This window comes from Oncorhynchus mykiss, chromosome 12 (genome assembly GCF_013265735.2).
Source record: "Oncorhynchus mykiss isolate Arlee chromosome 12, USDA_OmykA_1.1, whole genome shotgun sequence".
Taxonomy (NCBI): Eukaryota; Metazoa; Chordata; class Actinopteri; order Salmoniformes; family Salmonidae; genus Oncorhynchus; species Oncorhynchus mykiss.
The window spans coordinates 33,377,350-33,392,062 of NC_048576.1; the positions used below are offsets into that span (position 1 = coordinate 33,377,350).

A 14,713-nucleotide genomic window follows, 5' to 3' on the forward strand; every position below is an offset into this window, starting at 1 on the left:
GTTCACCTCACTGTCAGAGGAGAGGGGTAGAGGGGACGGAGGGAGGGAGTGGGTATAGAAAAGATACAATTTCACAGCTGAGCACGCCCACCCGGTTCGACAGTGTTTGGAAGAAAGGATTTCACATCTGAGATAATAACCAACCACATCAAAGCTGGGATCAGATTCTCACACACAGAGAAGCTGATTCTCTTCATTAGGAAGTGGACTATGCCCCTCAGCTGGGGTTTAAACCAACACCAGGTCTAACACAGCAATAAAATATCTTACATTTACTTTCTCCTTATTCATCTCTTATCCTTTTATCCTCCTACTTATGGAATTACATTGGGGTGAAGGCTCAAAAGCTCTGACGAAGGCCTTGAGGCCGATACATACAGCTTATTAAAGAGCAGTGATACTATCAAGAGCAGTGTGCAGGTTTCTTCTTGTTCTCATCGTATTCTACTGTTACCATGCACCTGCAACAGATGGCTCAGATGTGCGAGTGCCTTTTGAATTTTGGTGAAGGCTGAATTCAAATCCTCATGCTCCGTTTGTGGGTCACTCTGTTGTTGCTAGTGTTAGAGATTTTGGAAGAGCGCTATAATCTAGTAGGACAAGGAGTTTTAAATCCTAATATAACTACTTTAGCACCAATGTAATATGTAATGTTAGTACCCCTTATCAGCAATGTCATTATTCAAATGTATGTACCTCTGAATCCAATGCTTGGCCATGCTCCATACAGTGCAGATAGCTCCAAAGGTAGAGGCGGGTCTGGATCTAACCCCACCAGCCAGATGGATGCAGGCTGCCAATGGGACAGTTTGTGCCGACCTGGGGCTGGAAGCCCTCACATCACCTCCATGTAGGACTCCAGCTCCATCTGTAACATGGAAATGCGTTCATGAGCCTAACCATATTTACTTTTTAGTCTTCTCCTTGGAGCCATTTTCCCCTCTTCAATCCTCAAAACATTATGCTAATGCTATTTCAGCTCATTAGGTGTAAGTCAGTTGAGGAGAGCTATTCAAAACACCGAGCAGCATCTTCACTGAGAAAATAGGAAATCAATCTGCCATTATGATTTTCTAAAGCCCCACTGGCTGATGATAATCAAAAACCATAATAGCTTTTTAAAATCACTGCGTTAATGACGAGACCTTAATGTAATGCATTGTAATCATGCTACTAATATGGAGCTCTCCAGCATTGGGAGCCATCTGTCTGTTGGGCTAGGATGGGGAAACTAATGGGAAACGCTCCAAACGACGTGTTCATTTCAGAAACTGTTTTGGACGCTGTCCATGGTGAACATAATCAATGTGAATGTCACCACCAACAATGTGGATGATCTGGGACCCAAATTGACCCATCAATCTCTTAATATAGTCAGTGTTTATCCAGCTTTGCTTCTCTCTCTGTCATTTAATTGTTCTAAGGATTATTTCTCCAGGTGATGGCAAAGACTGGAGAAGGGGTCAAAGGACGATAGAATAACACCTTACTTGAAGGGGGTATACATAAGGTATTCATAACAACCGTCATAACACATGTAGCTATTCAAAATCATTCAAAGGTACAAAAAGTCCTTATCATAAATAAATGCGCAACCCCTTTCCATGAATTTGGGTTACCAAGTTGATTGTAAATGCCTTCGGTTACCTCTGGTAACATCAATTATACAAGGTTTTTAAAATGCCCTCTTTGGTCCTCTACACAAAAACACAAGCAGAGAAAGAAGAGCTCCCTTGGTATTTTACATGATTCTTTTTTATGTTCCGCCATCAAACTTTCTCTTTATTCTCCCAACTTTTCCATAGTCACTGGGGTGAAAATATGGGGCATTAAAGTTGTTATTCCTAAACTTCAATCAGGGCCCTTCTTCCTTTTGCCTTCTCTTATGACTAATGCATTTCCAGTACAAAAGCATATGTTACCGTTTCTTTTCAAAGTTTCTCCACAGCAACTCCAGAATCTGCCACTCTGTTTTTGGTTGCTGGAGGGGGAAGAGGGTGGCAATGTTTAAAAAGTCCCCTCATCATTCTATGGCTTCAGGGAGATCCTCACCTCCACATAATACAAATACAACTGTACACCGACATCACATTCCCCCCAATCCAATTATCTATACATTATTTGACCAGTAACATTCAAAAGTTTGTGCAGTGCAAAAGTTTCAGAGAAAAAATACTTATTTGGGAGATAAAGGCAACTAATTTGATTCGATTTACACTGTGTTCTCTCTGAGTTTTAAACCCTTAAAAAATAATGCTTTCATTTATTTGAAGCTTAGAGCACCACATGGAAAAGAGCATGTGAACTAGTAGGACCTAGCCGTCTGCCTGTTATGGCACTTCTCACATTTCTTCCCAGCCAATTTAAATCTCAGGCCTTTACCTGCTGAAACAGTGGAGCACTGGATCTTTTTTTAGGCTGAATGCTAATTGGCAAGCCTGAATACACCCCCTCACAACGCCGAAGGAGTGTTGAAAGGAGAGGAAGGAGGGAGACGAGGATGGGGGGGATAAGTGAACAAGTGCAACATGTTTCATCTCTCCACAGATTTCTTCATCTGTTGTAATTAATTGCGTCTTTAAAATAACAAAATGTAAATACGCTGCTGACACGCTGCCAATTACTTCCTGATCCGTTCATTTCCAACACTCGTCTCTCTCCTCAGAGGGTTTCAATTAAAAGTTTTGGAGGATGATATAAAAGCTCTTTGATGGTGTCCCTTTGTTCCTGGCAACACATCGTGAAAAATACGTTCAAACCTTACAAAGTACTTGTGCTGCATGTAATCAATTCCCTCAGCTTCTAGCAGTCAAGGTTAAAAAGACTGGTGGGGGAGAGAAGATCTGTGGAGAGTGACAGTCTCAGTCTGTCTAGTCTTGTTCTCTGATCAAGCAGAACAGTGCTTTCTGATACATGTTAGCCTTGAGAGAATCTGAGTGGAGAAGAGAAGTCCACCATAACTGCCCTATCCAGTATCCACAACCTTCAGAGAGATGCATTCCATCATGCTCAGCATTAACCCTGGTATCGCCATAGGAGTCTACAGCCACGTCTCAGGGTTAGCTCAGTAGTACCAGTGATATGATAAAAGAAGGATATTCCCCACAGCAGCGAGCATCGCCCATGTTCCTAGGTGACAGACTGTGACAATCCAATGTGGGCACACACCTCTACTGGTCTCAGGGAGATGATGAGGAACAATGGTGTAAACCACCTACTGGAAACACACAGATTTGGCTGTTGCCAAACCAAATGGCCCACCTGCCACACCAGACTTAGGCGCTGCCTCGACTGTCTAAATACTTGCCATTCTGCACATACAGACGTACAGCGGCAGCTAGCACAATGAATCTCTGTAACTGACAATGGAGATGCTACTCTGAGCTACAAAATGACCTGCCTGACATTTGCCTGAGTTTAATTGAAAAGACCCTTGACATTGAGGTGACTGCTATAATTGCATGCTACTGTCTGGTTTACCAGCTCATGTCACCATGCCAGTCTTCTAACTGCAGGGACGTCAGGATTATGCCAAGCCTCATAATTGGTCAAATTGGCGTCATGTCAATGTCACCACTCTGTCACCCATTTAAAACTAAAAATTCTAGACTGGTCAAATATTTCCACAGTGCAGAAGGCATTTTGACTGGTCAATAAAAGCAAGAAATGCTTTGAAATTAATGCAAGAAATTACATTTTTAGTACCAAATAAGAAATGTAAAATATCCTAAAAATTTCAGATGGTTGGCCTTGTAGTTGATTCAGCAGTATACAGTACATGTACTGTGCCACTAAGTAGGCGTTGAATCCCATTGTACAGCTTTCTTCTGCAAGCTGTGAGAGCCGTTTGGTGAAAGGATGCTTTGGTGACCACATTGACTCTTAGAACAAGCAGAAGTGCTATTTCTGCTGGCTCTTAAGGGCCTCGCTTATGTTGCCATCAAGTAAATTGAAACAAATAACCTCCCTGTGGGAAGAGTACATTGTAGATGCTTGAGGTACTGTGTACCTGAATTAGTGTATCAAGCAAACCACTGAAAATACCTCCCCAGTGAATACTGCAATAGCATTATAAAAACCTGGACGTTCCAGTACCTGGGTTTCTAACTTGTGAAAGCTGGTGCGTGGTGAAAAAGTCTACATTAGACCAACACCTACAGATAGTGTTTACTTTACTGTAATACACGGCCATGCTATGCTGTAAACTGAATATTGCATGCCAAAGTATTCACTTTTCCATTATTGCCATAAAAGGTGATAAAAAAGCTAATCAACATCAGTTTCCACAATGTTGCTTGGAACAACATATGGTTCCATTTTCCCTCAGCCAAAACCTGAATAAAGCTTCAATTTCACTAACCTGCCTAGAGACATGTCATGCAGTGAGACTGTTTCTTTATATTCACTCGGAAATAAATGACATGTAAACTAAGTCTTTATGACAGGAGACATTATGCTAATTGATTGTGAAACTGCTGTAAATAGCCGTGGTAAGAGGAGTAGTGCCAGCCAGTGCAATGACAGCATGATTTAGACTACAGCTGGTTTTTAATATAGCAAACAGGAACCACAAAGCATGATCTTAAACTGTGAGCCTCTAAATTACAACCTGCTTGTTTTAAAGCCTTGTGGGGGCTTTTGTCAACATGCCCATGCCTGAAGCGGGCCTGTTTCGGATATATACAGTCCACATTTGAAGTTCCCAAACAGCAAAAACATTCAATGTGATCCAGGGATATGGTGCAAGATAAAGGTAAACTAACAGTGAAATGCTTACTTACTGTGTACAACGCAGAGAGAAAAATGATAGAAAAATAATGAAATACACAAATTCAATCAGTGCACAATCCAACACCACAAAACAAAACATTGGACATGCCTGCTGTGGAACATCTTATCTTGGCATCGACCGTGCCGTGCCGCTGTGCCCAAGATCAACTGATTGTTACATGGCCAGGATGGATGGTCTAAGGAATTCTCAGTGATGTTGTTAGGAAAGATCACTATCTATCTCTATTCACACTGATCACACTTATATAGTCAATGTATCATGTGGCATCAGTTGGACATATGATAAGATCTACATGGAAAATGCAACAACAGATGTCAATAGTACAAATCAAAGCCTGAATGTGATTATGTGTGTATTTAGATGTCATTAAGAGGCTGTTTCCTGGTTAACCTGCTGATTGCTGTGGAGAACAGAGAAGAGGAGGCAGCACATTCCTGCAGTAAAAGATCATACAGATTGAATTTCATTGACATGCAGTGTTATTGAAGACTCCCTTCCCACTCACTCCTCACACACTGTGGCCGGGCAGTCATTTACCACACATATAACTGACTAATTCAATGTCTGACTGCTGCAAATGAGCAAATAATTACTAACCCACAAACTGTACGACACTGACAGATCTAATTGCGAGGTAGCTAATGACTCAGCTCGTAGATGTTTTATGTTCTCTCTCTCCCTGCTTTCTTTGCATTGTCAACTATGACAGACAAAATGAGAAAAAAATCCAGAAAATCACATTGCAGGATTTTTAATTTATTTATTTGCAAATTATGGTGGAAAATAAGTATTTGGTCAATAACAAAAGTTTATCTCAATACTTTGTTATATACCCTTTGTTGGCAATGACAGAGGGTCAAACGTTTTCTGTAAGTCTTCACAAGGTTTTCACACGTATTTTGGCCCATTCCTCCATGCAGATCTCCCCTAGAGCAGTGGCGTTTTGGGGCTGTTGCTGGGCAACACGGACTTTCAACTCCCTCCAAAGATTTTCTATGGGGTTGAGATCTGGAGACTGGCTAGGCCACTCCAGGACATTGAAATGCTTCTTACGAAGCCACTCCTTCGTTGCCGGGGCGGTGTGTTTGAGATCATTGTCATGCTGAAAGACCCAGCCACGTTTCATCTTCAATGCCCTTGCTGATGGAAGGAGGTTTTCACTCAAAATCTCACGATACATGGACCCATTCATTCTTCCTTTACACGGATCAGTCGTCCTGGTCCCTTTGCAGAAAAACAGCCCCAAGGCATGATGTTTCCACCCCCAAGCTTCACAGTAGGTATGGTGTTCTTTGGATGCAACTCAGCATTATTTGTCCTCCAAACACAACGAGTTGAGTTCTTACCAAAAAGTTCTATTTTGGTTTCATCTGACATTCTCCCAATCTTCTTCTGGATCATCCAAATGCTCTCTAGCAAACTTCAGACGGGCCTGGACATTGTTAGTTTTTTTGCATTGTTTGTAACTTAACTTATTTTGTACATAATGTTGCTGCTACTGTCTCTACTGTCTCTTCTGGACATCAGAACAGCGATTACTCACCTCGGACTGGAAGAAGCTTTTTCCTTTAACGAGTCCAATGAGAAGGATATCCTGCTTTCACTGGAACAGGCTGCCTTCTGTGAATCCATAGGTGAGAAGGGTAAACTTCCACAGCCATCCGTTCTATTGGCTAACGTGCAATCATTGGAAAATAAAATTGATGACCTACGTTTAAGAATATCCTACCAACGGGACATTAAAAAACTGTAATATCTTATGTTTCACTGAGTCGTGGCTGAACGACGACACGGATAACTACCAAGAGAGTTCTAATCTATATTATTCGTAGCCGTCTATTTATCACCACAGACCGATGCTGGCACTAAGACCGCACTCAACCAACTCTATAAGGCCATAAGCAAAGAATAAAATGCTCATCCAGAAGTGGCGCTCCTATTGGCCGGGGACTTTAATGCAGGCAAACTTAAATCAGTTTTACAACATTTTTACCAGCATGTCACATGTGCAACCAGAGGAAGAAAAACTCTAGACCACCTTCACTCCACACACAGAGATGCATACAAAGCTCTCCCCCGCCCTCCATTTGGCAAAACTGACCATAATTCTATCCTTCTGATTCCTGCTTACAAGCAAAAACTAAAGCAGGAAGTACCAGTGACTCGCTCAAAACAGAAGTGATCAGATGATGCGGATGCTACGCTACAGGGCTGTTTTGCTAGCACAGACTGGAAAATGTTCCCGGATTCATCCAATGGCATTGAGGAGTATACCTCCTCAGTCATTGGCTTCCTTAATGAGTGCATCAACGACATCGAACCCACAGTGACCATACGTACATATCCCAACCAGAAGCCATGGGTTACAAGCAACATTCGCATTGAGCTAAAGGTTAGAGCTGCCACTTTCAAGGAGCGGGAGACTAATCCAGACGCTTACAAGAAATCATTCTATGCCCTCAGAAGAACCATCAAACAAGCAAAGCATCAATACAAGATTAAGATTGAATCCTACTGCAGCGGCCGAGACGCTCGTCGGATGTGGTAGGGCTTGAAAACTATTTTGGACTACAAAGGGAAACCCAGCCGTGAGCTGCCCAGTGACGCGAGCCTACCAGATGAGCTAAATGCCTTTTATGCTCACTTCGAGGCAAGCAACATTGAAGCATGCACAAGAGCACCTGCTGTTCTGGATGACTGTGTGATAACGCTCTCGGTAGCCAATGTGCGCATTCACAAACCTGCGGGGCCAGACGGATCCCGGGACGTGTACTCAAAGTGTGCACAGACCAACTGGCAAGCGTCTTCACTAACATTTTCAACCTCTCCCTGACCGAGTCTGTAATACCTACATGTTTCAAGCAGACCACCATAGTCCCTGTGCCCAAGGAAGTGAAGGTAACCTGCATAAATGATTACCGCCCCGTAGCACTCACATTGGTAGCCATAAAGTGCTTTGAAAGGCTGGTCATGGCTCACATTAACAGCATCCATGCGGATACCCTAGACCCACTCCAACTCGCATACCGCCGGAACAGATCCACAGAGGACGCAATCTCAATCGCACTCCACACTGCCCTTTCCCACCTGGACGAAGGGAACACCTACTGTATGTGAGAATGCTGTTCATTGACTACAGCTCAGCGTTCAACACCAAAGTGCTCACAAAGCTCATCGCTAAGCTAAGGACCCTGGGACTAAACACCTCCCTCTGCAACTGGATCATGGAATTCCTGACGGGCCGCCCCACAACAGTGGTAGGCCTGATCACCGACAACAATGAGACAGCCTATAGGGAGGAGGTCAGAGAACTGGCAGTGTGGTGCCAGGACAGCAACCTCTCCCTCAATGTGAGCAAGACAAAGGAGCTGATCGTGGACTACAGGAAAAGGTCGGGACAAACAGGTCCCCATTAACATCGATGGGGCTGTAGTGGAGCGGGTCGAAAGTTTCAAGTTCCTTGGTGTCCACATCACCAACGAACTATCATGGTCCAAACACACCAAGACAGCCGTGAAGAGGGCACAGCAAAACCTACCGGAGCGCCAAGTCTAGGACCAAAAGGCTCCTTAACAGCTTCTACCCCCAAGCCATAAGACTGCTGAACAATCCATCAAATGGCCACAGGACTATTTACATTGACCCCCCCCCTCTCCTTTTGTTTTGTACACTGCTGCTACTCGCTGTTTATTATCTATGCATAGTCACTTCACCCCTACCTTCATGTACAAATTACCTGGACTAACCTGTACCCCTGCACATTGACTCGGTACCGGTACCCCCTGTATATAGCCTCGTTATTGTTACTTTTTATTATTTTTTACTTCAGTTTATTTGGTAAATATTTTCTTAACTTATCTTGAACTGCACTGGTGGTTAAGGGCTTGTACTGTAAGGTCTACACTTTTCAAGAATATAATATTGCAGGAATGCTAATCTTATCTGTTTCTAACAACAGAATCGATTTCAGAACAATCTGAATGGTAGGTGCTGATATCCTCTTTTGCTTATTGAAGAGAAACAAACCAGCAGCCCTCTGTGAAAACAAAACTACTCTGTGATTTCACCTCCGCTTTGCCTGAGGCGTCTGTTACAGCAACAATAAGCAGGTACAGCGCCTTACAACAGCATCCACTAGACTAGGCATCTACAGCACACAAGGGAGTAAAGATTTCACTCAAATTTCAGATCCAAATTAAGATGGAGCGAAATAATCCCTCCACCGAATGCTTTATTTGTCCTATTCACCCTACAATAACATATGCCGGCATCTCAGACTTTGCTATAAAAGGATGTACTGTATATTTATTATGAGACACCAGTAAGTGAATCTATGATCTGTATAATTTATTTTATGAGAGGGTTGACCCCAGGGCAAACTACTAACATGACCCCTCACTAATGCCCCAGGTTTTAAAAAGAGATGTCAACCTCACCGCCTCTTAGGGATAAACCATCTGAGCTGACATATTCTGGGGGTCGCTGGACAAGCCCTCATTCCAGCCTCTGTCAGCAGTCAGCTGTCCGTCCTGTCTCCCTGTAGTGCTGTCTTAGGCGTCTCACAGTAGGGACATTGCAATTTATTGCCCTGGCCACATCTGCAGTCCTCATGCCTCTTTGCAGCATGCCTAAAGGCACGTTAACACAGATGAGCAGGGACTCTGGGCATCTTTCTTTTGGTATTTTTCTGAGTCAGTAGAAAGGCCTCTTTAGTGTCCTAAGTTTTCATAACTGTGACCTTAATTGCTGTTAGTGTCTTAACGACCGTTCCACAGGTTTATGTTCATTAATTGTTTATGGTTCATTGAACAAGCATGGGAAGCAGTGTTTAAACCCTTTACAATGAAGATCTGTGAAGTTATTTGGATTTTTACGAATTATCTTTGAAAGACAGGGTCCTAAAAAAGGGATGTTTCTTTTTTTGCTGAGTTTAGTTCAACTAGTAATTTAATTACATTTTGCAGTAGCTTGGTGGTAGTTTAACAAAAATTCAAATTTTGATAGTGTTTTCAGTAGTTTATTACTTCTTGCCATGTAGTGGTGTAGTTACAGTGGGTAAGAAAGTCACCACTCCCTTTCAAATTGTTCACTTTTTGTTGCCTTACAGCCTGAAATGAAAACACATCAAATTTAACTTTTCCCGGCTTTATTTACAGACAGTAACCCACAATATCAGAGTGAATTTATTTTCTCTAAAACTCTAAAAATGAATTACAATTAAAACAGTAAAATACCCTATTTGGATAAGTGAACACCCCTCTGAGTCAATACTTGGCGAAACCACCTTTTGCTTGAATTACAGCCGTGAGTCTCTTTAAATTTGATTCTACTAACGTTGTACACCTAGACTGTGCAATATTTGCCCCATTCTTCCTTGCAGAATTGTTCAAGCTCAGGCAAACTCCATGGTGACCGCTCATTCCCCAGATTCTCGATGGGATTTAGGTCGGGGCTCTGACTTGGCCACTCAAGGATATTCACCTTCTTGTCCTTCAGCCACTGTATGGTTGTTTTGGCTGTGTGCTTTGGGTCATTGTCAAGTTGAAACGTGAACCATCTTCCCATTTTCAACTTCTTGCCAGAGTGCTGCAGGTTCTCAAGAATCTGTCTGTATTTTGCACTGTCCATTTTCCCTTCTATCCTGACAAGTGCTCCAGTCCCTGCTGAGGAGAAACACCCCCACAACAGGATGCTGCCACTGCCGTGCTTTACTGTGGGCATGAAGTTCTTTGGGTGGAAAGATAACTGGGTTTTTGCCAGACATATGGAGTAAAATTTTGGTCTCATCTGACCACAGCACCATTTGCCACTTGGCCTCGGAATCTACAATGTGTTTTTTGGCGAAGCTCAAATGAGACTTGATGTGGCTTTTTTTGGAGGAGTGTTTTTTACTTTCCACCCTCCCATAGAGGCCAGATTTGTGGTGCGCTTGTGATATTGTGGTCATAAGCACACATTGACCAGTCTTTGCCATAAAAGCCTGGAGTTCCTTCAAAGTGGCCATTGGCTTCTTGTAAGCCTCTCTGATCAGTCTCCTCCTTGCCCGGTCATCCAGTTTGGAGGGACAGTCTGATCTAGGCAGGGTCTGGGTGGTGCAATACGCCTTCCACTTCGTAATAATGGTCTTAACTGTGCTCCGAGGGACAAAGCCTTTGAAATCTTTTTATATCCATCCTCTGACTTGTGCCTTTCCACAACTTTATCTCGTAGATCTTTTGAAAGTACCTTTCCGCCCATAGTGGATTATTTGCTTTGAATTGCACTACTAAGCAGGAGTCTTCTGTGAACAACTGCTTTTATTCTGAACTAATCGAAGTCACGACAATTGATCGCAGGCGGAAGCCAGAATTTTGTTGGATACTATGTGTAAATAAAGCTGGAAAAAGTCCAGTTTTATGTTTTTATTTCAAGCTGTAGAAGCAACATTTTGAAAGGGGACTTTCTATACCCACTGTAACTGCACACTACTTTCTTGAGGTAAAAATATAAAATATGGGTGAAGTATGCAATACCTTTCTTACTTATTTTGCTACTATGCATAACACATGCCTAATTCTCACTTGAAACATAGTTGTTGTGTTTAATAGGTCAAATGACACATTCTGTTAACATCTGACTCCACAGTGTAATTTGGTGTGAATGACATTTCAGCTTTAGATATGCATTTTTGTTTTACAAAGCAGTTTGGATGTAGTGCACTACCTTTTTAAAGTAACTTTAAGTAAACTATATTTTTCTTAGGCTATACCCTTAACTTCTTCCAGTGTGAAGTATTTGGTAATTATATTATCAAAGTAGCTTCTCCAACACTGACGAGGAGTCCTGCCTGGGATCCCCTGTCTATCGCATGGCAAGACTGCCCTCTGGTGAATCCCTGAAACAGTAGGCAAGTCAGAATTGTCTGAAGGTGATGCATCTGACAGCTACCAACATAATGTAGTAGTCGTAGAAAGCCGCTTGCCCGGAGTTCCCACTTTCGTTTTTTAGGGGAAACCGAAGTTAGGTATAAAATACTGCATCCCTGATGTTTTCTGACAACTTCACATAAACTACAGTTACTGACTGGTAGACTTAGAATGATGATTTTGGAATAATACATTTAGATGAGTGAAAAAATTTATTCACATGAAGTTGCAGTGGATCTTTTAACAATAGACAATTCCAAGTATTATTTTTTAGCAGCTCAAGTTTTATTATTCAAATGTGCCACGCAAAGCTTAATCAAGAAGCAGCAGCACTCATTCATTGCTTAAGATTAAGCTGTTAAACCCTACAGGAGAAGCCCTTTAGCAGCAGCACAATAACCATTACAGAAGCCCTGGACAGCTGTGGTTGCATCTTGACACAGCGCTCCATAAATAAGGGATGTGCAGAGCCCGTCTTCTCATAAGCATGTACAGTGTGTTACTGTCGAGTAGCGACTTGCTTTAGTTTGACTGTTTAGTAAGCGCTAGCAGACATGCTCCCTTTCAGAGAGCTCAAAGTTCAGTGACCTGATCCCTGGCTGTTTGGCAGATAATTCAGGTTAAACAGGTATGTCACTAACTGAGCTCGTTCACTTCACCCCCATTATGCATATCTGATCCAGCAACACCGGTGAGGAAGGGGGGGGGGGGTTCTTATAAGATCATAGCTCCGGATGTGACAGGCATCCCCCGCTCTGTAAACCACTTAACCGTTGAGACCTGGGAGCAGGTGGGAGTCCACAGAAGGAAACGACAGACAGCCAGAGAGAGGGAGAAGAGACTCCAGGTTAGAGTTGTCGTAATTAATGCTAATATACACCCCGCATCCATCCACTGGCACTCTGACAGCAGCTACATCAAAGACAGCCCTAACGAAGACAGTTCAAAGACACACCAAAGGTTGCACCCTCTCTCTCCAGGAAACAATCAGCAGTAGACAAGCAGTTTAACGTTAAAAAAACACTCTTGAAATGAACAAATATCCAGACTAGGTTTTCTAACAGCTCTGTAAAGAACCTGTCAATCATGAGGTGTAATAATAAACTCAGGAAAAAAAAAGAAATGTCCCTTTTTCAGGACCCTTTCTTTCAAAGATAAATCGTAAAAATCCAAATAACTTCACAGATCTTCATTGTAAAGGGTTAAAACAGTTTCACATGCTTGTTCACTGAACCATAAGCAATTAATGAACATGCACCTGTAGAACAGTCGTTAAGAAACTAACAGCTCACAGACGGTAGGCAATTAAGGTCAGAGTTATGACAACTTAGGACACAAAAGAGGCCTTTATACTGACTCGGAAAAACACCAAAAGATGCCCAGAGGCCCTGCTCATCTGGGTTAATGTGCCTTAGGCATGCTGCAAGGAGGCATGAGGACTGCAGATGTGGCCAGGTCAATAAATTGCAATGTCCGTACTGTGAGACGCCTAAGACAGCGCTACAGGGAGACCGGACGGACAGCTGATCGTCCTCACAGTGGCAAACCACGTGTAACAACACCTGCACAGGATCGGTACATCCGAACATCACACCTGCCGGACAGGTACAGGACGGCAACAACTGCCCGAGTTACACCAGGAACGCACAATCCCATCAGTGATCAGACTGTCCGCAATAGGCTGAGAGAGGCTGGACTGAGGGCTTGTAGGCCTGTTGTAAGGCAGGTCCTCACCAGACATCACCAGCAACAACATCGCCTATGGGCACAAACCCACCGTCGCTGGACCAGACAGGACTGGCAAAAAATGCTCTTCACCGACAATTCACGGTTTTGTCTCACTAGGGGTGATAGACGGATTTGTGTTTATCGTCGAAGGAATGAGCGTTACACCGAGGCCTGTACTCTGGAGCGGGATCAATTTGGAGGTGGAGGGTCCGTCATGGTCTGGGACAATGTGTCACAGCATCATCGGACTGAGCTTGTTGTCCTTGCAGGCAATCTCAATGCTGTGCGTTACAGGGAAGACTTCCTCCTCCCTCATGTGGTACCCTTCCTGCAGGCTCATCCTGACATGACCCTCCAGCATGACAATGCCACCAGCCATACCGCTCGTTCTGTGCGTGATTTCCTGCAAAACAGGAATGGCAGTGTTCTGCCATGGCCAGCGAAGAGCCCAGATCTCAATCCCATTGAGCACATCTGGGACCTGTTGGATCAGAGGGTGAGGGCTAGGACTATTCCCCCCAGAAATGTCGGGGAACTCGCAGGTGCCTTGGTGGAAGAGTGGGGTAACATCTCACAGCAAGAACTGGCAAATCTGGTGCAGTACATGAGGAGGAGATGCACTGCAGTACTTAATGTAGCTGGTGGCCACACCAGATACTTAGACTGTTACTTTTGATTTTGCCCCCCCCCCCTTTGTTCAGGGACACATTATTCCATTTCTGTTAGTCATATGTCTGTGGAACCTGTTCAGTTTATGTCTCAGTTGTTGAATCTTGTTATGTTCACAGATATTTACGCATGTTAAGTTTGCTGAAAATAAACACCGTTGACAGTGAAATGTTTTTTTTTTTTTGCTGAATTTACTAGGTAAGTGGTAGGTGTGTCTAAACAAACACTTTTTCTTGCCGATTATAATGGAGATGGATGCCTTTACTGATCTAGCAGGCAGCAAATGCTGTATTCCCAGCTCTGTGCTGTGAGCTGTAGTATGGCCTCAGAGGGAAGATAAACCTGGGGCCTGTTATGACAATTAATGTTCCGGCCAAAAGTGTCCCCCTCTGCATCACAATCGGATTCGATAAACTATTAGCGTCTGTTGCTATATCAACGGTGTGATGGCCTAATGTTTAGAATTTTGGATATCATTACAGCCTAAACAACATTCTTTTCATCATCGCTATGCAAACAAGGCTGATTTCCGCGACAATTTCGCTGTTTTAACAAGCTTTGTTTAGCTAACAAAATGAAAATATTACTTCAAACTACTTCTGGGTACCTTGTTAAAATT

General features: G+C 43.1%; 1 long non-coding RNA gene across 1 annotated transcript in view; it reads right to left on the bottom strand.

Moving 5' to 3' along the window:
• The window catches only part of LOC118937664, a 33,806-nt gene that overhangs the window by 18,903 nt on the left and 190 nt on the right, over positions 1-14,713 (bottom strand). Inside the window, exons 2-3 of the long non-coding RNA XR_005034950.1 lie at positions 1,923-1,981; positions 697-868 (exon numbers count right to left, since the gene is read on the bottom strand). This is a non-coding gene — a long non-coding RNA (uncharacterized LOC118937664). The remainder of the gene's footprint in view (positions 1-696; positions 869-1,922; positions 1,982-14,713) is intronic.